This window comes from Passer montanus, unplaced genomic scaffold, assembly GCF_014805655.1.
Source record: "Passer montanus isolate IOZ18808 unplaced genomic scaffold, ASM1480565v1 scaffold4, whole genome shotgun sequence".
In the NCBI taxonomy this organism is placed as follows: Eukaryota; Metazoa; Chordata; class Aves; order Passeriformes; family Passeridae; genus Passer; species Passer montanus.
This window is the reverse complement of record NW_024368818.1, coordinates 4,183,826-4,207,354: the sequence shown is the minus strand read 5'-3', so window position 1 is coordinate 4,207,354 and position 23,529 is coordinate 4,183,826. Positions and strand designations below refer to the sequence as shown.

Below are 23,529 nucleotides of genomic sequence, written 5' to 3'. Positions count from 1 at the left end.
AGCTGTCATGAAAATCAGTATGGCTGGAGGCAACTTCTCGTCTAGCCTCAGGTGTCAAAGTGCCAATCCCTCCTTGATTCAGTCTTTAAAATATAAGGAGAACACAAATATCCAAAAATATTGCTTCTCTTCCTATGCCATTCTCAAAATCTGAATATAGTCTTGACCAGACCTTTTCTTCCCAAGCTATTTCAGCAGCAAACAAAACTGCTATCCTTTCCATTTGCTCAGTCCTGTGGCAAGCAGTAGAGAATTGTGGGGCAATTTGAGAGATACCTGTAAGTATTTTTACATGCACCCCTGAACGTATTAGGCTATATATCTGTTTTTAAAATGCATCTTCATTGATTTTTTTTATTCTTCTGGGGATATTATATAGAAGACCAACAAGGAGCACTAAATTGTATGAGCAATAAGAACTGCTAGGTATTGATAGTAAAGCAAGATGCCCTTGACTTAGAACAAGCTTAAAATCTAAGCACGTCAAGCGAAGTTAATGAGGAAAGAGAAGTACATCAAGTGTCTACTAGAACTTCCTTGAGAATATAAAAATAAAGTGCTCTGGTATTGATGGTTTTGCCAAACCCAGAATCAGATCCTAAGGTTCCTCTGAGGCAACTAAAATCAGTTAATTAAAAAAATCTAACCATGGCAATTAAAGAGAAAGAGCCCCAAAGATAATGTGCACATTCTGAAAATCTGAAAGGCTTGGCACTGACTTCTTGTATGTTGCTGGTTACCCTCTAAGACCTCTTCCTATGATTATCCTAGGAAATATCAAGGATACTTCTTTACAAAGTGCTTGAAAACGTAGAAATTACTCTAAGTCATGATTAAACTGGATATGCAGCTAATTATACTGTGCATAATGGGGTCCATTCAGTTTTGTACAAGAGCTGACTAGAACAATGCAGTTTTAGACTGGTCTCGGTGCTTATCTGCTGGATTAATACACCATAACAGAGTAGGTGTGACAGCCTGCCCTTAAGGGGGTTTGTGGGTCATCACAGTAGGTTGGAGATGGTCAGACACCTTTATCTTAGGAAATGGACAGTGAATTTCTGGAAGCTGTTTTCTGCTGGAGGGGCTGATCTACGCCTTGGCTTTGTGTCTAGCTGTGCAGCCATTTTCTAATAGTTGATGAACTGGGTATTTGACTGCACAGCTGAAAATGAAGCATCCTGTTTGTGTAGTTATCCAGACAGTAAATGAGATGATCATACCAACTAGGATGCAGCTGTTGTCACTTCAGCTGATGCAAAGCCAGTGAAGTGTGAGAAGTAAAGATGTGACATTAAATGTTTTGAGTAAATAACCGGGGAAAAGACTTCTAAGCATACATTCTGATTATGGCTGAAATGAATGTATTCCCTACTAGTCAATTACTTCGACTAGTAATTGTGAAAATGTTATGAATCACAGATTCACTAGAGGAGAAACTTGGGCGTTTGGTGATAATGTTTCTTACTAAAATCAAACAAATTGTCTCCTATTTTGCACAACTAGAGCAGCCGCGTAGAGCTGCATTTTGTTGTCCATTTCTGTACTAGTTTTTTCTTTATTATTTATTATTTTTCAAAATAGCCTTTTAGAATGGAATGCCATATTGTAATAAACATTGCTCGAGATAGCACTACTATATTTCTTGTTTAAACTGATACAACACTTTATTTTGCAAGTATATTCAAACTCTGCTCAATAAGTTGGGATGTCATATTCTCAAAGACTGCCAAAATTTATCAGTTTACATCTGTCAGTTTTAAGTCAACACTTCCACTATGGTTACTCTGCATGCTGTGGTTGCCTACAGCTCAGCCTCAAGGATAACCCTTCAATATACTAGATAATTACACTATTCCCATAGTTAATTTAAGCATTTCAGTCAAACAGGAAATAGCTTATAGTCTGTTCCCTCGTTGATTATAGTTTCTTCATATTAAAAGGGCGCCACTTAACATTTGCTTGCTTATGCCAGATGGCAAGTTCCTAATTAAATTCTCTTCTCATGTGCCTAATTTTTCTGCTTGCATTTTGGCAAAGCTAAAATCTCAGTAGGGCAAACAGATACTTGGGGTATACTAACAACATTATTATTGTTATTTTTACAGTCTTTCTTATGAATGGTACCTCAGAAAAGATCTTATGGATCAAGAGCTGCGACTTAACCTTTGGTACCAAGGCTCTGCTTCAATACAAGTTCAGAATGTCAAACCATATTCTTAAAAATTATTTTCTCTACCCTTCTACTGTTGCTCTTTAAGGGCTGTTCAATTTTTTTTTGCCACAGAAAGCAGGAGCAGAAATTGCTATTTTATTATGGTGGTTGGTAAGAAGAATTGCTTGTCCATTTTCTGCTTCCTTTGCGTTGGCTTTCTTTTTGTCTTCTTAGAAACATTAGAAGAGGTAAAAACTCCTGAGCTAAGTGCTGAGCTTCCTTTGTCCACCTGATGAGGACAATCATCTTGATCCAGAAAAGTGACTCTGAATTAAGTACTTCGGTCTTGCATTCTTAATTATGGTTCAGTAGTGATTCTTCATGGAGTGATCTTGGGAAATCATGAATTAAGTTTTATTTTATAATGTGTAGTGGGTTCACCCTGGCTGCATGCTCTGAATCCAATAAAGCTCCTCTGTCTCTTCTCTTCCCAGCTGGGTGGGGCGGAGAAAATATAATGAAGGTTTCATGGGTTGAGGTAAGGAACAGGAAAGATCACTCACCAAATACCATCATGGAGAAAACAGACTTGATTTGGGGATATTACTGAATTTATTACTAATAAAGTCAGAGCAGGATAATGAGAAGTAAAAACAAATTTTAAAAACACCTTCCCCTACCTCTCCCTGCTTCTCATCTCTACTTCCTCCTTCCTAGCAGTACAGGGAGATTGGGAATGGAGGTTACAGTTAGTTCATCACATGTTGTTCCTGCCACTGCTCAGGGAGAAGTCTCCCTCGCTCCAGTGTGAGTCCCTCCCACCACAGGTGGCAGTTCTCCATGAACTTCTCCAGCATGAGTCCATTCCATGAGCAACAGTTCTTCACAAAAGTTTGCAGTGTGGGTCACTCTTCCACAAGGTGCATTCCTTCCGGCCCAGCCTGCTCCAACGTGGGTCTCCCACAGGGTCACAAGTCCTACCAGGAAACCTGCTCCAGCATGGACACCTCTCTCCACGGGTCTGCAGGTCCCTGCCAGGAGCCTGCTCCAATATGGGCTTCCCATGGGATCACACAGCCTCCTCTAGGCATCCACCTCTTCCAGTGTGGGCTCCACCACAGGCTCCAGGTGGATCTCTGCATCCCGTGGTTCTCCATGAGCTGCAGGGGCACAGCTGCCTCACCACAGTCTGCACCAAGGGCTGCAGGGGAATCTCAGCTCAATGCCTGGAGTCCCTCCTGCCCCTCCTTGTGCCCTGACCTTGTGTCTGCAGGGCTGTCCCTCTCACATGTTCTCACTACACTACTTTTTGGCCACAGTTACATCTGCCCAATAACTGTTTTTTCCTTCTTAAATCTGTTACGCCAGAGGTATTACTGTCGTTCCTGATTGACCCAGCCTTGGCCAGCAGCACGTCCATTTTGGAGCCAGCTGGCATTGGCTCTGTCGGACATGGGAGGAGCTTCTGGCAGCTTCTCACAGAAGCCACCCCTGTAGCCCCCGTGCTATCAAAACCTGTCCATGAAAACCCAATGTATAACTGTGTTTTGTTAACCAAAGATTGCCCAGGCCTTCAAGGTGTGAACTGTTTTGCTGGGTTGACTCTATACGTGTATGGTACGAGTGTTAATTATTTCTTGGGAATTTAAAAGTGAGAGACTCAGTTTTGCAGTCAAAAATGGAAATGCCATAAAATACTGTATACTTCTGGTTTCCAGAATAATAGCTAATATATCTGGGGTTTAGGCTGTTTTACTCTGTAGCACAAAAAATGCTTTTTATTGTGCCTTTTCTTACCTTCCACCCCATTTTTGGCATTTTAAAGTGCTAGGGCTTTTTTTCCCTGGCATTCTTTTAGTGAGTCATAGGGTGTAGTATGATTTTGATTGCAAAATTAATAGTAATCTACTTCAGAACAGTTACAATGGGAACTTGTAAAAGGAAAAATCATTAATCATTCAGCATTTTATAGCATAGTTTTAAAGGGAAAGTAAAATACTTTGGGAACATTGCTTTTTCTTGGCTACCAAAAAAAACCCGCAGGAGATAATCAGTATTGGATAAAAGCTTTTGACTGCAAGACATTAATTCTTGGGGTTTTTTGGTTTTGGGTTTGTTGTTGTTTTTTTGGGGGGGTTTTTTTGTTTGGTTGGTTGGTTGGTTCTTTTTTTTTTTGCAAGTATTTTTGATATTTTGTAAGCTGAACTTGTGCAACAAAAGAATTTAAAGAAGCTCTCTTTAGGTCTTATAACAAATTGTTAAGAATGTGTTCATTTATTTATACTAAACAGCCAGTCTTACTTATTCTCTTTCTTTGGGCATACATGCTGGTCTGTAGTATGACCATCCTAAAATAACTTTTCCCTCTTTTTTAACAAGGCAGAACTATTTTAATACTGTATTTTTACAGTATTAAATAGATTTCAATCGTTTTATCACTTTTATTGAAGACTGAAGTTTTAAGAAAATTAAACTAATGCAGATTCCTTCCATAATTTAATGGTCAGTTGCTCCAAATATAAAATTAGAATCCACTAAATTCTGAGCATTGGATCTGTCACGGCACAAGTTCTGGGACAATGGTTCATATTATAGAGTTCTGGCCAGAGCACTGTTATTTCCATGGTTTCACTTCTCTTCTTCTAAATCTTTTGAAACTGGAGACATTTTACTTGTGTGCCTTAACTTTTTTTTTTTTCTTTCTGGGAAGATGCATGGTGGTACTAAATGAGCATACTATTCTAACTAATGAAGTAGACACTGAATAACTGGATTTAAACAGTTTTATGTCCTTTATATGCTTTTGTTTCAAATGCAAATTAGATAAAAGCTTTCTTTCTCAGAGTTAAATATATGCTATGTTACTGAAATATAACATTTAATAATAAAATGGCAGACTTTTATATCTCTTGATCACCAGTACTTCTGCTCTGTCAGTGAGTAGGGAAGGAAGCGCTAAAAATTAAAGAAGGTTAAAGGAATAGGAAGAAAATAAAAGAGAGTGCTAAAGTCATTGTATTCTTCAGGATTTGTATCTGTACAAGCCATTATGTGATATGAGAATGTGGATACAGAGGCAGGGCTTCAAAGATCTAACAAACTTGTTCTACCATGGAGGGACAGTCATTCCATTTTCTGTTTCATACAGCCACCTGTTCTGGGTGACAGCCATGTGTTTCGCTTGAATACCTCAGAATTCAATATCCCAAGGCAGACTAGACCATCCTGCTCTGGACATTTAGCACATTTGGGGTTTTGGTTTTGGTTTTAGTAAAGACCAGATGATGTAAGAGGAAATGTTATGACCAGAGAAAATGAAATGTGGTTCTCTGTACCTTGTCGATGCTGTTGACATCTGTCGTAGAAGTGATTTGACATACTGTACAGAATAGAATTGTAAATACACTATTCTGCCTGTCACAGAGTGATCACTGATGGAGCTGTGAGTAGGTGCACAATGAATCACATCCTAAAATAAAAGTCCCAATGCACAAAATAGTACACCTATTAAAAAGTGCTTTGCTCCACCCTCCTGTCCAGAATATTAGAGAGTTTTATATTAACATAAGTATACGTTTCCATATGCTTTGGTAAGTACGCCAAAGGAAAAAACAGTTCTAGTTTCATTCCTGACAAAAAGCTAACAATTAACTTCCTCAAGCTAACAGTATTTGCATACTTCATGCTTAGGAGAATGCTTGTATTATACCAACAATGCAGTGGGACAAAACCATTACAAATCTGCTTGGACATTTAGTGTTTGGTGGGGTTTTTCTTCCTTGATATTTAGGCAACTTTCTGCTTTTAAGGTAGTGCTACTGCAAGGTTACTCCTTTGTGTCTTCCAGTGTGCATAAGCTGCAGACTCCAAATTAATCTTTTCAGCTGGACTCTTTTGAAGGTTCTACAAACATGAGCTTTCTTGTTTGCTCTTAAAAGATAAATTTATCCCAACTCACCTATATTCTCCAGGGCAGCTGTCAGGCTCATCTTTGCACAGAATACAGTGGTGAGCACAGAGTAAAATACAGCTTTTCACTTGTTGCTTCATTACTTAATCTATTTAAAAGTTTGTGCAAAATTATACTCACAGAAATTGTCTTTTTTAATCAGAGTGTGTGAAGATGCAATCCAAGAAGAAAATACCACTTAGCACATCCTTCTCCCCCCCAGAAAACATTAACTAGCCCTCTGTGACAATTTGAAACAGTTCTGTATAAATTAATTTTGTGTCTATGTGAATTTGAAAAGAGATTGAGTAGAGCTGGTGAACAACAAGCTAAAAAGATTCTTCGTCTGGACCCACTGAGTGTACTGGGGAGGAAAGGTGACAGAATGCATCCAAAAGTGGGATAGAGGAAAGCAGCGTGGCAGCAAGGAACAGAAACCTAACAGCTGAAGCATTAATTGAAACACTGTTAAGGTGACCAGGCAATAGACCCACAGCTGGCTGTTTGTGCTCACAGATGAAAAAAGTTCCTAGAAACCAGACCTGCCATGCACTGACACACAGGGTGGTTGGATACTTACAAGTTCTTTAATTTTTGTATTGTCTTGCATACTACTGTTCACATTTTTCTCTTTTATTTATTGTTGTTCATTCTCTAATGAAACATAGATATTACAAGTTTCAAAGCTGTTTTGAACCTCCTTATAGATGTCATGGAATGGAATGGTCTAAGCAGATCTCCCTTAAAGCCTTATATTTTTGGGTCATATGTTTATATTTTAAAGGGTTCCTATTGGAGTATTTTCCACTTTGTTAATCTTTAAAACAATTGCATTTTTGTAGATGTAATTGGTGTAAGAAGTGTTTCTGTTTATATGAGAAAGATATAAATCTCTTTTGGCTCATTCTTTTGCTTGGGTTTAGAAGATTACATCCCATTTTAAATATTCACCGTAGCCCTGTCCTTAGGAGGAGGTGAGGTCTCAATCTATCACTTAAATGAACATCTGTCTTATCCCTTAAAAATTCAAAAAGCACATTAAACGTAGCCAATTCAAAATGCTTTGAAGGGAAACACTGGAAAAATTCTTTCCAACACTTCTTGCCTAGTATCTCAGGGGAGTCTCTAATTTAGTAAGAAGTCAGGAGAACAGGAAAACATCGTTTGTGAAAAGGTGCTTTTTCTGTGGCATCAATATTCAAGCTCATGAGTAAATAAAATGCCCAATAACAAGAATAGAGGATGCTTGGACATTTCCCCTCTGTTACTGGTAGTCCAGAGATTTCTGGTAAATAATTACTTTTTTATATTTCCTGGCCATTATTACAGTTACCCCCACTTAGCTGTTTTAGAATTTGGTTAATTTTTGGTTTTGCATTTGTACTTTTTTCCCCAAGGTTTCTGCCATTTTATCTTTAAATTTGCTTTTGCTATACTACTTGACCTTTCTGAACCTTCACCAAAGAATCTTTTAATATTTCATATGTCAAAACTCCTGTTTCATAAAATCTTTTAGGTTGAAAAAGATCTCTGCTATCATGGGGAGTTACACATCTGTACAATCTAATTTTAGTTATTTTTAGTGTTTTCGACATAATCATGGTATTCCACATAAATTCCATTTCCTATACAGGTAGAATGTTCTTGTTTCCTGAATACCCTTTGCTTACCAAATCCTTATCACCACTTAAATACCCTTTGCTTTCCACTGCTTATCACAGTCTTTAAACATCTCACAGACTTGAAAAATATGTGACAGGAACAAATGTCTTCTATGTCCTTTCTAGCTGGATGAATTACTTAAACTGATGCCTGATAGTGTCTTCTCCACCACTGTGTTGTTTTGTACTTTGGGAAATAAAGAGGTGTTCTTGAAATCTTATAGGCATACATCAAACGTTTGTTAAAAAAAGAAAAAGAGAGGGTAAAATATTTAGAATCTGTTAAAGTAGCAGAATATTGAAACCGTAGTTTCTGTTGGGTTTTTTTCCTGAGATGAGTTTGCAAGTGCTTCTATTTAGTCAGGTGCTGGTATGGGTGGACTCTGACAACGTGGAAGACAAATATGTCTGCTTAGTTACCTTCCCAGGACTAAGTCAATAGCCATAGACTTTCAAAATTGAAAAGAAGGTTTTCAGTTTTGGGGTGAGGAATGGGATATCAGCATTCTTGAACATTGCAGAAAATTAGGGGGAAGGGGAGAAAGATTTAGATTTTGTACAAGTGCAGTGTAACCCCATAACTGAATTTGTTGTTCATTATACTAATGGATTCCAATCTTCTAGTTGCAACAAAAATATTTTTTATTATTTTGCACATAGATTTTTGACTAATATTTATTTTGCATTACTGTAAATTCTGCTGTTATGAACATTTGCAGTCCAAACAGCTATTGGGTGTGCAGCGTTTCATTTATTTGTGCCACACTTTTAAGCTGAGTGAATTTTGGCCTATCACTTGTAAGATGTTGTCAGTTGAAGTAGTGGGGAGGGCAGCTCATGAATATATCTTATTTTTTCTCCACGCTCAAGCAAAATTTTTCTTTCTCTTTCCCTTCTGTGCATTTAAATAGGAGGACAGCTGCCTTCAGATGGTGCAGAACTCACTGACAGTTGCGCTTGCTTCAGTCCTACTTCATGAGAACTTCAGAAGTTACTAACTGAGGTATTTATTTGTTCTTTTCATTTTTTCAAGTTTTACCTTTGTAGAAAGTAGTTATGTGGAAGAGCAGGACAAGGGAGACATCTACACTAGTGAAGGGAAATCGTATGTGGAAAATAGCACAAATTTCTGTCATAAAGAGAGCTACTGGACAATAGGATCTAATCTTTCAATAGCTAGGCACTATGTTAGTCAATCTTTTTTATATGTTTAGAAACCAAATAATCACAAATATGTCAAAAGAAAAAATGTTATAAATGCAGTTAAAAACATTGGGGTTTTGAGGGTCATGTACCCAGTTTTATCTGATCCTCTGATTTTCTCCAAGAACGGGCAAAAGATTTTGCAGAAAATCCCTAGACATGAATACCCAATTACCCAAATAATGACTAAATAATGAACCTTTCAAAACACTCCCATCATTTACAGGTTTCTTCCTCTAATACTTAAAAGGAATTTCAATTAAAGAAAAGCTTTGGTATTAACACAACATATATATAAATGCTTTCCTCACACTTTCTTTCATACAACCTTGAGATTAAATACAAAATATGTTTTAAAAATATTGATAAATATTTTTGTTGGAAATATTTGTCATTTTTGGCAGATATCAGTGAATTAATTTCTTTGCAGAGAAATAACACCATTCGTGTATGTAAACAGAGTCTGATAAAGGATTTATGGCCTCAGAACTCATGAAGGGAAAAAAGTTTCTTGTAGGCCTGCGATCAGGTGGATTTGTGTCAGTCCTAAATTTATGATCTGCAGCTGTTAAATGTGTGATAGGAGCTTTGTCTTCTAAAGCGTGATGACAGAGTGAGCACAAAGCTGAGAAGAAGGAAACATAGTGCTTTGAGAAATGAAACTGTCCAAACGTGGGTGATGATTGCAATGCTTCACGTAGCACAAACCTTTTATCTGTAAATCTTACATATGTATATTTTAATGCTTTTAAAACTGTGGAAAGCTACCAGCACAGATTCTAACATATCTGAGGCTGAACAAGAGGTCTGCTGGTCAATGTTTGTGTAGGCAGAGTAATGTAAGCAGTGCCAGACAGGAATTCTTTTTCTGCATTTGAGAGCTCAAAGCTTTAATGATACTGAAAAAAAAAAAGTCTTATAACTTCTATAATGTCTGAAATCTGAAAATATGTAATGTATCCGTAATATATGCAACCTTTTTTAATATAGCTCCTAGTATTTACATGTGTCTATGCATAAATATGCATCTGTGTTTTAAATACCAAGATAGGCTTAACTTCTTGGAAAGATTGGCAATTCTTAGTATGATTCTTGTATAAAATTTATATGTGCTATTATAGGTATATTACAATATCTGTATTTCCTTTTTGAAAGAGACTTTTTATATGCCAGCCAGTATATATTATAGCTAGAATAATGTTAGCATTAAAATGAAAAGTTTTCAGAAAACAAACTCTTAAAATTCAGTCAGGATGTTACATACAGTTTCAGAAAAGAAAGCAGAAGTCTTTTTTGTTTCTAATTTTGCATTGAGTGCTGTTAGCAGCCAGCTCTGATAATGGTTTTTATGTGCAAGTTCTATGGAGTGCTCACATTCTCAGTTTTTAATAAAGAAGTTGGCATTATGTGACAGGTTGAGCGATTTCAGTGCACATTATGGATTGGTTATGTCTTACCATAAGTTCATTTCTGGAGTCAGTACACAACTGTTTCAGCAGTAGAATTAACCGCTTATGTCACAGATTATAATTAGCTGTGTCTGTGTGCCAGAGCAACAGGATGGAATGCAAAACATAGCCAAACATGTGAACGAATTTTCTTCCAGTGATATTTGGCCAGACCTAAAATATCTTCCACTCCAGATCTGAAAGTAGTGGAAAAGTTAGACAATTCTCTCTTGGAAAGAGACCGGTTGTAGTTTTTTCACAAGTCCACATTGTTTCGAATCTCCAAGGTAAGTAAAAATTTTTAAAACTTGTTTTTATATCTGTATTAAAACATTAGCATGTTAACAAATTAGTTCTTTTTGTTTGTTCTTTACTTGTTACATGGTTGTGTTGAGATTCTCTCCTGTGTAAGTTTCTGTGTAACATTTCAGACTGATTTTGTCCTTATTTAAGGATCATTTTGATGCTTATGTGATTTATTTTAGGGCCTAAATTATGTGTTCATTTTTAACTACAATTATAATTTTCGATTCAGATGTTTATTTATGCAGTTAAATGTAGTATTAAGTTACATAGTTTAAACCTGCACTTCTGTAATATTAAGAAGCTAAATTAGAAATTTTAACTTTAGTAACTTTTAAATCTTTTACAGTATCATGTTACTGTACTTACATAAATATCTGATTTGCAGTAGTAAACCTCTGATCCTTGTAGCTGTAGATTTCTCTCAGTTTATTTATCACATACCAAAAGTTTAAATTTAGTCAAGAATGGATCCATGGTTCTGCTGAACACTTCTTGTTGGCTTGATTGTGTGATAAAAACCTCCCACCTGAGGAATTGTTACCAAAATTGTTTCTACCTTGTATGAAGCACACTTGAATTAATATAGGACATACAATTATGTGTGTACCAGACTCGTTTTGCAAGTTTGTAGTGTCTTTGAATTCAAAAACATTTTCTTGTGGATAATTTTTCTGCCTGAAAGAAAATTACCAGCTAGTTATCAGTAGATTACTGACTCATTATCAAATGATTTATTGGATGATACTTGGTGTCTTGCCACCAACAGGTGCTTGCACTGCATACTTAATCATGAATCTGAGTTCCTAAAACAGGATATTGCCAAAGTGTAGGAATGTGATTTTAGTGCATCAACACCAGTCAGCTAGGCTCCTTTTACCGAGATATGGGTGTTTTTACTGTATCTGTTTAAAATCTCCTCCTACTTGAGAAGGATGTGAATCATGTCCTAGAAGTGTCTATCTCCATTTTCTGTGGAGGTAATTGTGGCTGATCTTGTCTGTGTTTGGAGAGATGAATTTTGGTCTGCACAACCACTTCCATGAGTAGTTCATTTGAGTGAACTATAGGAATTTTGTACCATAAAGTTCTGGAAGTTTGCCATGAGTTGAGATTTTAAAAGTATGGTTTGTGATAGTCACAAATTATGCCACTTTGGCTGAAATGGATTTCTGTTTATCTTCTATACAAATGTTCTATTATGTACACCCCTCCTTTCTACTATGTAATGAAGAAAAAATGCTCCTAGAATACCACCAAAGGATAAGAACAACTGCATGGGGTTAAATTAAAAGTAAAAGAGTCTAAATTAAACCCAGCATTAGAAGGAACCAGTTAAAATCTCTTTTCTAAACCTTCATGCTTTTGCTAACAGCCTGCAGCTCTTTCCTGGTTGAAAACTCAGTGGTTTAAAGCATTTTATATTTTGAGTTTTATTCATAATCATAAGACAGATAAAGTTATGTGTACAAAGATCTTCTTGCTTGAATAGCCTCATGAGATTTCTTTCCTTCCTGTGGAAAGTAATGCCTTGCACATGAAATACAAATCCAAGGTCCTAACCTCTTACTGTTTTTAATTATTTTCATGACTTGGAATTAAGTAAGCTGGATTTCCAGTAGACTTATTTCTCAGAGTTGACTGTCTTAGATGTTTAACAAGGAGTGATTGAAGGTTTTTTATAACAGAGACATTTACAAGGTCTTTTTCTCACATCAGTTTTCTGATATTTTCTAAGGTCTTCATGCCCATTGGAGTCCCTCAGTAAAGATATAAATGGGGGTTCTTATTTTCTGTTATCTCATTTTCAGAAAGTTTGCAGGAATGTAGTATTTGAGACATCTGCTTGTCTGTTGAATTTCATTGAAATTGGCCAAGAAACTCAAAGGCTATTGAAGGAGGTAGGGAAAATGAATGGGAGACAGATGGTTTAGACATTGACATAGGGTTTGGTTGCTTTTTTATTTATTAAACCAAGCTAAAAGCATCATGGCAGTTTGGATAGCAGGTTAATTCAATATCCTGGTCAAATTTTCAGCTTGGGTAATAGTATTCTCACTATTTAATTCATCTTAGCTTTGGCTACCTGGGCCAGTCTTCTCATTAAACCTTTCTGTATATCTGCCAAAACCTGTTAAACAGCTGATGCATTTCATTCCATGGCTGGTTATGTTTCTGTGGTGGATGAAGTCTGTGTAAGACTTTGAAGAGAAATATAAACTAAAATACATAAATACGTGTTTTAATGTAATGTGATATGTACTGAAGTGTTGGATAATGCTGGTGGCAGCCCTAAAACACATGCTTTTCAATGAGATGTATGTTTGTGGATATATATATTCTGAAGGTTACCTGTAAGAATCAGGTATATATGCATTTACAATAAAAGGCTGTACGGTTGGAATCATCTTGTAGTATGACTGTTAAAACTCTTCAGTTCTTCCCCTTTTTTTTTGCTGTGCTGTCAGTGCTCTGAGGAACAGAAATTTTAGTACCTCTGCTTCACCTTACCTTTTCCCAGTATTCCAAGTGCCAGATACTAAATTTTACACAGACATTTTGCATCCTTGCCTTATTAGTTGTGGATGCTAGTGGCTTTCAGAAAAGTCTGACTGCATACAGTACAGCAGCCTGTTTCATGTTAAAGTTTCACATAGGTCCTACCTTGAATTTCCAAGCTATTAGACCTTCCTGAGAGAAGCATGCAGGCTGCTGATGGAAGTAGACATGTCTGCAAAGTTCCACTGCACCCAATTTCCTCAGTTTTGAGGAAAAAGATTTTAAGTGAGAGGCAGTAATAATTAAATAAAAAACATGTTCTGGTGACTCTAGATTTCTGAAAACAGAATAAAATGGAGGACTTTCTTAAAAAATAAATGCTCTAAAATGAAGCTGAGTCAGTAGAGCAAAGCTGTGGTAATGAACCCTGACCACAGATCAGGCTACATTAGCAACGCTATAGATATCAAGCTCCTTCCAAAGGCCTCTCCAGTCCAGCTTTGAACTGGAATAGATAATCTCCAGAAGTCCATTGCAGCCCAGTTTTTTTCTAAGATTCTCAGAATTTGTTCAGATTTTCATGACTTTTCACTTCATTGTTATTATGAATTACCTACTGGTTTTGTTTAGTCACCTGGCTGTATTATTAGCTGGTCTAATTGGCAATGCTTCAGAGTTCATGGAAGAGGGCATCACAATTTAATAAATACGTGAGATTGGTAGCTAGCAGTATTCTCAAGCCATGTAAAGTTGCTGTCAATCAATGAGAATTAACTGTAATATTTGACTTTTACTTGGAAATACAAGGAAGGAAATAGGTGGATTCAGAACTTAAAGCCAAAAAACTGACAGTGAGTATTACTTTAATATAAGCGTTCCCTATGAGCTGAAAAGCCACAGGAGGATATTTGTACACCTGGCAGAAAAGGTTGCTGTTACTGATTGCCTGAGTGAAAGTTTTCACAGTAGGGATAATAAAATGATAAGAGATTTCAGTATGTGAAGGAAGAAGAGTTTGATTTGGGTTTGGCCTGAGTGCCAAACAAGAAAGTGAGCATGGTGAACAATCCCAAAAGCCAGCACGGCTGGGGCCTAGAAGGCAGTGTCAGGTTTGTTCCCTGTGCATTCACGTGGCAATGTCTTGATACACATTGTGCCTTTTCAGTACACCCCAAGACTTCCAGCATATATTCTGGTGCTGCAAAAAGTCATATTTGAAGGCTGAAGTGGTCCATGTTTACCCAGAGGGTACCCAGAGCCAAGTTTTATGTATTATGGATGTGTGTGGTATAGAATTTTATGAAGGACACTTGTAGGGTGGGCAGCAAGACCAAGAACAGACCTTAGTCCTGTGCTGCCCATGCGACTTCTCAGGCTATTTTTCTAGTCTCAAATGTTCAAACAGACCTGATGTAGCCTGTACACCAAAAAATTTGCCTTATTTTCAGGCCTACTGTTTAGTATAAGAAAAGATTTTTTTTTTCTAGCCCCAAAACTTTTCTTCTTTGTGATATTCTACTTCTAGTTTTGTTCTGTTATGGCAGGTATTTCCCACTTAATGATAATACTGATGACATCTGCTGAAAACTGTTATCTTGCTTAAACATGGAACTGCATTACAAAATAGTTTATTTCATTTTGAGTGATTTCATGAGTCATTTGATAATTACGTTCAATGCATGTGTGAAGATAGTGCTTCCAAAAATAGAAATGCAGTTCTTATATTGACAAAGTTGTATAAGACTATTAATATATTGTCATAACAGAGAAAAAAGCATTTCTAAGCTATATTTGATAAGACCACTGTATTTGAGTACCCTCCATTCTTTTTGAATTGAATATTTTGTTGAAATTCTGTTAGTAACAACTTTCACAATATATGAGAGTACTTACTTTTTAAATATATATTCTAATTTTATTGATTTTGCATTTAGTTAAACATATGTTGAACTGATAGTATTGTGATTCACACTTGGTGATTTATTTTAATTTATTTTAGTCACATTTATGGAAGAAAAAGCTGTGTCCCTTTAGTCATATTGAAAACATCTAAAACATTATTTAAATTGAGAACATTAATATGACTTTCTTCCTGTATCAGAAATCCTAAGGCACCTAATAACAAATGGCTTTAATTCAAGAAAAAATTCAAAGCTAGCATTCAAAAAATTACATAGAAATAAGCTTCAATTTAGGATTGTTTGGTAAGCAAAGTATATAAATGGCTAGAATGCAAAATAAGGTAAAGGCAGCAGAAAGCAAAATTAATCTATATTCCTTTACGTTATCAAAAGATTCCATCTTTTGGTACCTTTTTCTTCTTTTCTTTTTTTGTTTTCTTCCGCATCCCTAGGAATTTCCTCATTCTCCCCATATTTTACAGCCTCCACTTATACATCTCATGTTCATTTCCTGAGTGTGCTCACTACTTAACCTTTTTTATTTTATCCTCAAGTGTCTACTCACAGTGTTTATTTTACTGTAATTAAAATGTGAAGACTTTTTTACATATCTGATCTCATATTTTGTTAATTCACAGCTAAAAAGAAATAAAAATATTTTTAAGACAATTTTCCCCTGCCAAAAGAGATCTCTACCTTGTGGTAGGTGAGTTTAAATTTCAGCTGAATTTATCCAGCATTTTCTTTAAATTGAAATGATAGATTCTAAAGCTTTGAGGTCACTCTGCTTATGTATACCAGGGGCTGACAAAAATCCCTCAGTTGTTCTTATGTTGAACTAAAGCTTTTCTGAAAAGTAATTACCTTTCAGAAATGTGTGCAGCATTGTTCTCGCACTGCCAAGTAGGAAATCAAGATCTATCCTAGGCAGAGCTTAGTTGCCCAGTTGGTAGAGAACAGTCCAAATCACTGCAAACCTGGACTAGGCAAACCTTCAGGTACTAAGATATAGCATAGTTTATCTTTAACTTGCAGTCAGAAACTTGCATATTTTTCCAGAATTTGAGTTTAGGGAAGCCTGATTTGCAGCTCTTGGTTCTCTGATAATATCTCAGACTACAAAAACTGATTGATGGGTCAAGCACTACTGTCCAAATCTGAGGAACAAACATTGTCTAACTGAAGTTTAAAAAGACAAGTTATACTTGTGCTCTATGAATGTCTTTTCCTATGTATGCCTAAAGAACAGTTTAGAAGTTTAGAAACTTCAGACATACTTTCTGGAGAAGGTAATGTGCTTGTTATTTGATCCAAATAGGAGTTGTTTTCCAATTACTCAAATTAGAATCTTTAAAATTAAAAAATCTTTAAAATGAAGAAAAATAAATCCTGTGTTTCAGATTATACTACTTGATTTACATCAGTAAATCATCTCTCAGGTAAAGGTAAGGATTTGAGTAATGCTTGCTGATTTCCATTTTGGATTAAATACTTTGTATGGAAAATTCTGCTTCAAAATACAAGGAGCATATATTGTGTCAAATAAGAGATCTTCTAGGTTATCTTGGAATGCCTACATACTTAACAGGTAATTTGGGTTTTGCTGATGCTTCATTTGTTTTTACAGTTAACTGAAATATCAGCTATGTCTTTCTTATAGATTTTAATCCAAGAACTGGTATAATGATCAAAACCAGTATTCATACACTTCTGCCTGTTCTTCATTTTCTGTTTCTTGCATTGCATTATTGCTTTGTCACAGTTGCTTGGAAAGAAACTTAGAGATGGTTGCTGCCTAAACAGTTGGAGTCAACATCACCAAAAAAGGCTTCTGCAGTGCAAGTCTTTTGATGATATCCTTATGTGTCTAATACATGTTTAAAACAATTGGGTTTTCCCCTGTGTAAGTAAAAATGAGTAATAAAGTTGTTATGACCAGGACTTCAAAGCAACAGGAACACATCATTTTGTAGTCATTGACATTTAAAATTCCTCAGAAAAGGGCACAGGTTTAAAGTATATAATGAGACACAGTATACATAGGAAAGCATTTTGCTTCTCTTGCTAATGAAAAATGAATTTTGAATTTTTAGTTTAGCTACATGTGACTTGTCAACAAAGGTACAGTTGTTATTTTCCAGATCAAGGAAGGTCAAATTATTCTGTTGTATTTTTAAAGTATGTATGTGAAGAATCACTTGAACTAGGGAAGGAAGACTTGAAGATTAATTTTCATCTGTAGCCTCAACATCTAGTTTACATCTAGTTCTGTTCCTCCTTTTGTCTATTTCTATTTAAATTTAAAAAAAAAAAATTACCAAGCATCACAAAAGGGAGTTATTTTGTAATTATGCTGAAGTCTACTAAATGAACCAGAAGTATCCTTCTCAAGAGGTAACAGCATTCTACCTGGAAGTAACGCTTTCATAAAAGCAGCAGCAAGAGAAGGAAAAAGAGGGAAAAGTTATGCCAATGTGTATGTCTTTATGTACTTAAATAGACCTATTTGCTTTCACCTCTTCCCAGCTCTGACAACATGAAATACTTTTCCTGCAAACAACATTGAGGATAGTGTTAAAGAGCTTTTTCTAAAAGCTCTCTAAAACAGGACTTGCTTTAGGAACACTATTTCTATAAGATACATTTTGGCCTTGCTGCTGGTAATCATTGTGGTATGATAGGAAAGCTCTTCTATAACACACATTGAAAACAAATTTTTTTAAAGTATTTTTAAACAGAAAAATACACAACTGCTTTTTTAAAAAGCACCTAAATGTATTCTTTGTCTGGTAAATATGCACACAAGAATATGACACCAGAGATTCTTTCATGATTTGCCTCCATCAGAGGGATTACTTTAATTTTCTTCACATTTATTTGGAATTTCAGGTCTTTTGATGTGTTTTCAGTGACCCCAATGAAGATTATTTTCCCATTCCTTCCCGAGTTAGCTTCGCAATTCTGGTCACTGTGTCACGCTTCTAAGTGCTACAAATAACCAGAAAAAGCATGACAAATAACAATTTTTTTTTTAAAAAAATTATGCCTAGAAGTGCTTTGAGATTTCTGGTGTTGTCTCTGGTGAAAGAAAATTAAAAGCCACAAAACAATTATTTGCATTTAATGGTGCTTCAGAAATTAAATCTTCTATGCAGATTTTCCTATGTTTTGCTGTAACTCAAACTGACTAGCTACCAGATCCTGTCTGCAAAGTTTAACTTCAGTGTGTGAAAGTAAAACTTCGTGGTTCTCTCTTACGACACTGTACACTGATGATAAAGGAGGAATTAAAGGTAATTAGGAGCATTCAAGTCTTACAGTTACAATACAGAGAAAAGGAACCTGATTTAGAACAATTTAAATTGCAATACAAAGAGTATAGGATGTATCCATTTTGTCAGATACTCAAATAAACTTCTTCTCTTAATGTCCATGACACCCAGAGACATGAAAATCACTCTGAAGTAGCTAGAATGCTGATTAATCACCTAGGTTAATAGTAGTAGTGCTGACCTGATAGAATAAAAGTTTGAATTTGATGACTTAAGGGGAGTTCTTAGATGTAGTTTCCAAATAAGTAGTATGCTAAATAAGTACTCCTATTTATCACATGTTTCACACTTGCAAGAAAAGAAGTTTTATTTTTAAATGTAATCTGTTTGTGAAAGCTGTGTAAAGTATTACTCTACAAATTGTTGTTGTCTATTGATATTTGATTCTGGTAGAATTTTCTTCTTTGTTTTTTGTTTGTTTTTTTTTTCATTAAACTGACAGAATTCAATTTACTGTTGACTGTTGTTTACCTCAGAGTTGCTGCCCATTCCACTGCCCCTGCTATCTTTTTTGACTTTGCAATCAAATTTGAGTATGATAAAATAAAGGCATAGAGGTTTTCCAGATAATTTAATGTCTTTTCAAGTTTATTGAAAGTGTCTTGTGAGATAATGCTCTCATTAGAGGAAAACTCTGTCATGGTACATTCTGTTGGCATGTGAATAATATCAGAATACACAATTGAAGCTACCTAATACTAATGTGTTATATTCCACTCAGGAAATTTTTATAAAGCACATGGATAGAGTAAAAGTAACGAGATCACTGTGTTGATGTGGGTGCTTGACCAAACTAAAAAATCTGTACAGAATTAGGCCTCATCACTACTTCTGGTTATAGTACAAATTGTTAATTAAGCTTTCACCGTTTCTTTGGTGCTTTTAAAGGATTCTTTGACACAATTGAAAGCAACAGCAACACACAAAGGTCTTGTACCCTAATCTCTTTTGATTCCTTCTGTACTTTGCTACTAACTTTAGTTTCATCTTTGCTGCTAATTTAAGTGATGGGCACAAACTGGGCTTTGAGTTTTCCCCTTCTCAGCACTCTTCCCAGATGAAGCAGTTATCTCCCAACACAAATCCTGAATTTGTTTCAGAATATTATTGCTGTGTTCATAACAGATGTCCTGTATGTTCAAGCACCATCTGTGGCCTGCTTCATGATCAGAGGTAGTGAGGACCAATCCCTCATGTCTTGTGGCTTTTTGTAATATATAACAATTGCTGTGTTGCGACACTCTGAGGTATCACCAGTCAACTTTGGTAGGTGTTAAATTAGTATTTAGACCACAGAGACAGAAACCATGCTTTGTGCTACTTCCTGAAGGACTTTGTATATACCTAGACATATGTGAATCACTGTCTTGATAGTGGTTGTTTTTTTTCCTCCATGGATTTTAACAAAATGGCCAGAGAAGGTAGACTTGAATGCCTTCCTACAAAGAAGATGTGCAGCGTTGGATAACTTCTAACAATCATTTACCATTGGTGTTAAAAATTGTTAAATACAGTGAATAATATTTTTGGTGATTGATGCTGGAACTGTCTAACCTGACACTTTACAAAGAGTATTTGGAGGTGTGTTCATGCTGTCAGAAGTATTCATTCAGTTCCTTTGTGGGATAGGGTTTTTTTTTAATTGACTTGTATTTGTTTTTGAATATCCATACTATACATTTGAGTACTGGATAGACACTGAAGATTTGTATTTTGAGTGCTTGAACAAAGTTATCAAAAAGAAAATCCTAAAGGAGTTAACATCAATGTTCCCCACTGAGGAGATCTGGGAAACTTCTCTATATAACTTTTCATTCTGGAGGATGGCTTTGAAGAAATGTCCCAATTGATAAAAAAATCATTAGAAGATATTTTGGGACAAATCAATACAATTGATAATAATTAGTTTTCTGTCATCAGGACCAGATGTTGCTCAGTCATGTTCAGAAGGCAAAAAGTTTTACTTTTCTGGTAAAAGAAGCAAGATAGCACCAGACATGTCTTCATCTTAATTTTCAGCCCCAAGAACTTCTAATATATTTAGGTATTGCTAACTGCATGGTTTTAGCTTTACTACTACAATACATCCCCACTGTCCATTCTTCCAAGAGCTTGAGTACAGAGTAGAATAGTGATGAGAAACAGACATAAATCTTCAAATATTATGCAATTCCTATTAATTTTCTGTTCAAACAGGAGGAATTTTGTCACTGTCAGAGAATACTCCCAGGCAGATTATCCCTATCTTCATCTTTTGAATAAACAAAAGAGCAATAATGTAAGTTAAAGCCAAAATGTAACCTTTGTTGTGTTTGGAAATGGTTATAAAGGGATTGTGAAGGAAAAGTCACTTATGAATAAGTAAATTGTAGAGTAAGCGAACAGAGACTATCAGATGTTTGCAAGCAATTGGGGAAGAATGTTTTAAGTCACAGCCATTGAACAGAATAATTCCGATAAGCTTACAACTTCCAAAGGTGTTGTGGACATCTCCATAGTCCATTGTAATACAATGTAAAAAACAGTTTTTCTTAAAGAGCAAAGGCAATGTCTTAAAAACACATATTTTCTGTAGCTGTCTCTCAAATGCTGTGATTTTCTGCACTTGCCGATGATATTGTAAATCTAAGTGAAAGAGTTTTTCTCTGGAGGACAGTAGAGAGTTTAATATACAATTCAGAATACAAGAATGCTCCTGTAGAGCAGTCGTGGAAATGAACAACAGACTCACATGTCATTTTCTGTCCAGCACTTTCTGGCACGTCTGGATGTATTGCTTTTGCAGGCACAACAGCTTGTGGTATAAAAATATGGTATCAAGAGTAAAAATTTTAATTTCATTAAGTGTCTTCATTTGCCAGTCTTCAAATTTCTAATACAAAACAGAAATATATCTCTAAAGAGCACAATATGTTTTATCTTTGCTAAAAATTTAAAATAATTTACCATTTGGAGTTGTTATTGAAAAGGCTATAGCAGGGAATTAAGAAAAATTAATCTGTAAATATCAGTGCACATTCCAGATTTTTTTCAGCTATAATGACATCTTTTGTGCCCCACATGCAAATCTAAGTAAAAACATACATTTTAGTTATAAAGCCCTGTAGCACTGGTGCAAAACAGTTCACTTCTTCTGTACAAGCTGATAAAACATTTTATATTTCAAATGAGGAATTATACCCTTTTATAAAAGCAATAAGTTTTCTCTAAGAAGATTATTTGAAATTGTATAACACATGGCATTCTTGTTCTCCACAGAAGGATTTTATAATCTTTCTAATTTCCTCAAGTATGATTGACTTCCTTGGGTAGGTAGATACACAGGAAGATGTAGCTAAGTCTTGGTCTGAGTAAATATGTGGGTTTAATTGTGATGTTTAACTTCTGATGTCAACTGACTTTTGTCTTGCCTGACTTAATTAAATTTTTTTATTAATAATAAAATATTGGATGTCTGGGATAGATCACATAAGATAACACATTTTTTGTGCTGTCGTCTGTAGCCGTCACGTCTTTGTTTGGTATTAGATTTTGTGTATATGAAGTTTTACAAAATTCTATAATTTGATGTTTTATTCAGAATTTAGTCACCAAGTTACTTGCTAATGACCTTCAGAATTCAATGGCAGACTTTTACAGTAATTAAATATAACAAGGACTAAATGGAAAGGCTTTATCTGCATACAGTGCACATCCCTTCTGAATAAGGAAATCATTTAGCTGTCACTGAACGAAAGAACTAAAATGGTAGTGAACAAAAACTACCTGTGGTAGATTATAGCAAAAGTTCTGTAAATTTGACAGCCACCTTCTCTTCATTTTCTCCTTGAAGTGTCAGATTATATGTGCATTGCTTTGTAAACCTTTATTACTTGCAAGGAATGACAACCCCAAGGGAAACATTCCACTTTCACCTGAAGAAAAGCCCTTTGACACCTGGAAGGATCAAATGATCAGAATAAGAGAGGATGCAGTGTTAAGTAATTTTATAATTCTTTCAAACTATCATTTTATAAATTAGAATTGGAAAATGTATTAAATGTTCAAGACGTGTTGAATTTTATTTTGTCCTTCTTAGTGACACAGCCCTTTATACAGGAGACTAAATGCGCATTGTTCTTATTTTTCATAAAGACATGGTTTTTATTAAACTATAAGAAGACAAAGAAGGGTGATTCTCCTAGCCTTTCCATAAGAACAAGGTGGCTCTCAGCATTCCTTGCACATAAACATTTTCCTTTCTTCCACTAGTCTCAAGAGAAGTGCCACAGATCTCACGCTACATGTTTAAAGACTTGCATACAAACACAGGCAGTTAAAGTTCATACCTAGCCTAGTTATAAACACCTTCTTACATGCACAATTAAAGAAAAAGAGGGGTCTAGGGGAATGAATCTACTCTGGCTTGTGCTTCAGAGAAAGAAACCTCACAGCCAGAAGACTACAATGACTTTGTTCTGACATTCATGGCAGTACGTTATGTATCTGGTGTACTTGTGGTCCTTCAAGGAAAAAATTAATCATGTTGAAGAGCACCTAGTATGGGGGAAAAGTGTATTGGACTTTAGAGGGTAAAATTTATTTCACAATTACGTTCAGTAAAGCAAATTGTTCACTATTGCATTTTTATCCTCTAGTCAAGGCCCATGAGATACCTTCTTCTGAAAGGGGTTGGAGAATAAAAACTGTACTAGTAAGAGGAGATGAGTTACCTGTTGCAGATTTGTTGTTTTAAAATGTCTTTGTGGTAATAAACTCTATTGAAAAACACTGAATGACATTCAACAGGACAAGACAAGGTTTTACACACTGGAACTATGAAAGTTCATTACGCAAAGAACAGTAAGTAAGGAAACATTTAAATGATCTTAACACCATTAATTGTTCTCAGTCTCTAATTGTTAAGTGAAAACAGTGTCTGTACAGACTGTTCTTTTCTCTCTTCTTAAAGGATTATTTCTAAAATCTGTAATAGTAATGAGAGCTCCACAGTGTTTAAACAGTAGCCTCACCCGTGTCATCATTCAGTCATTTCTACGTCAGTTATTCCAAGTTCTTTGTGGTTTTGTTTGGCTACG

The 23,529-nt window shown here is 35.6% G+C and overlaps 1 protein-coding gene across 6 annotated transcripts in view; it reads left to right on the top strand.

Moving 5' to 3' along the window:
* The window catches only part of SGCG (sarcoglycan gamma), a 106,952-nt gene that overhangs the window by 22,143 nt on the left and 61,280 nt on the right, over positions 1-23,529 (top strand). For 3 of the 6 annotated variants that reach the window (XM_039718765.1, XM_039718764.1, XM_039718760.1), the window contains exon 2: positions 8,677-8,768. The gene's annotated coding sequence lies outside the window, so the exon portion shown is untranslated. Of the gene's footprint in view, positions 1-8,676; positions 8,769-10,574; positions 10,704-20,647; positions 20,730-23,529 lie in introns of all 6 variants that reach the window. The other 3 variants (XM_039718763.1, XM_039718761.1, XM_039718762.1) reach the window with 2 other exon arrangements.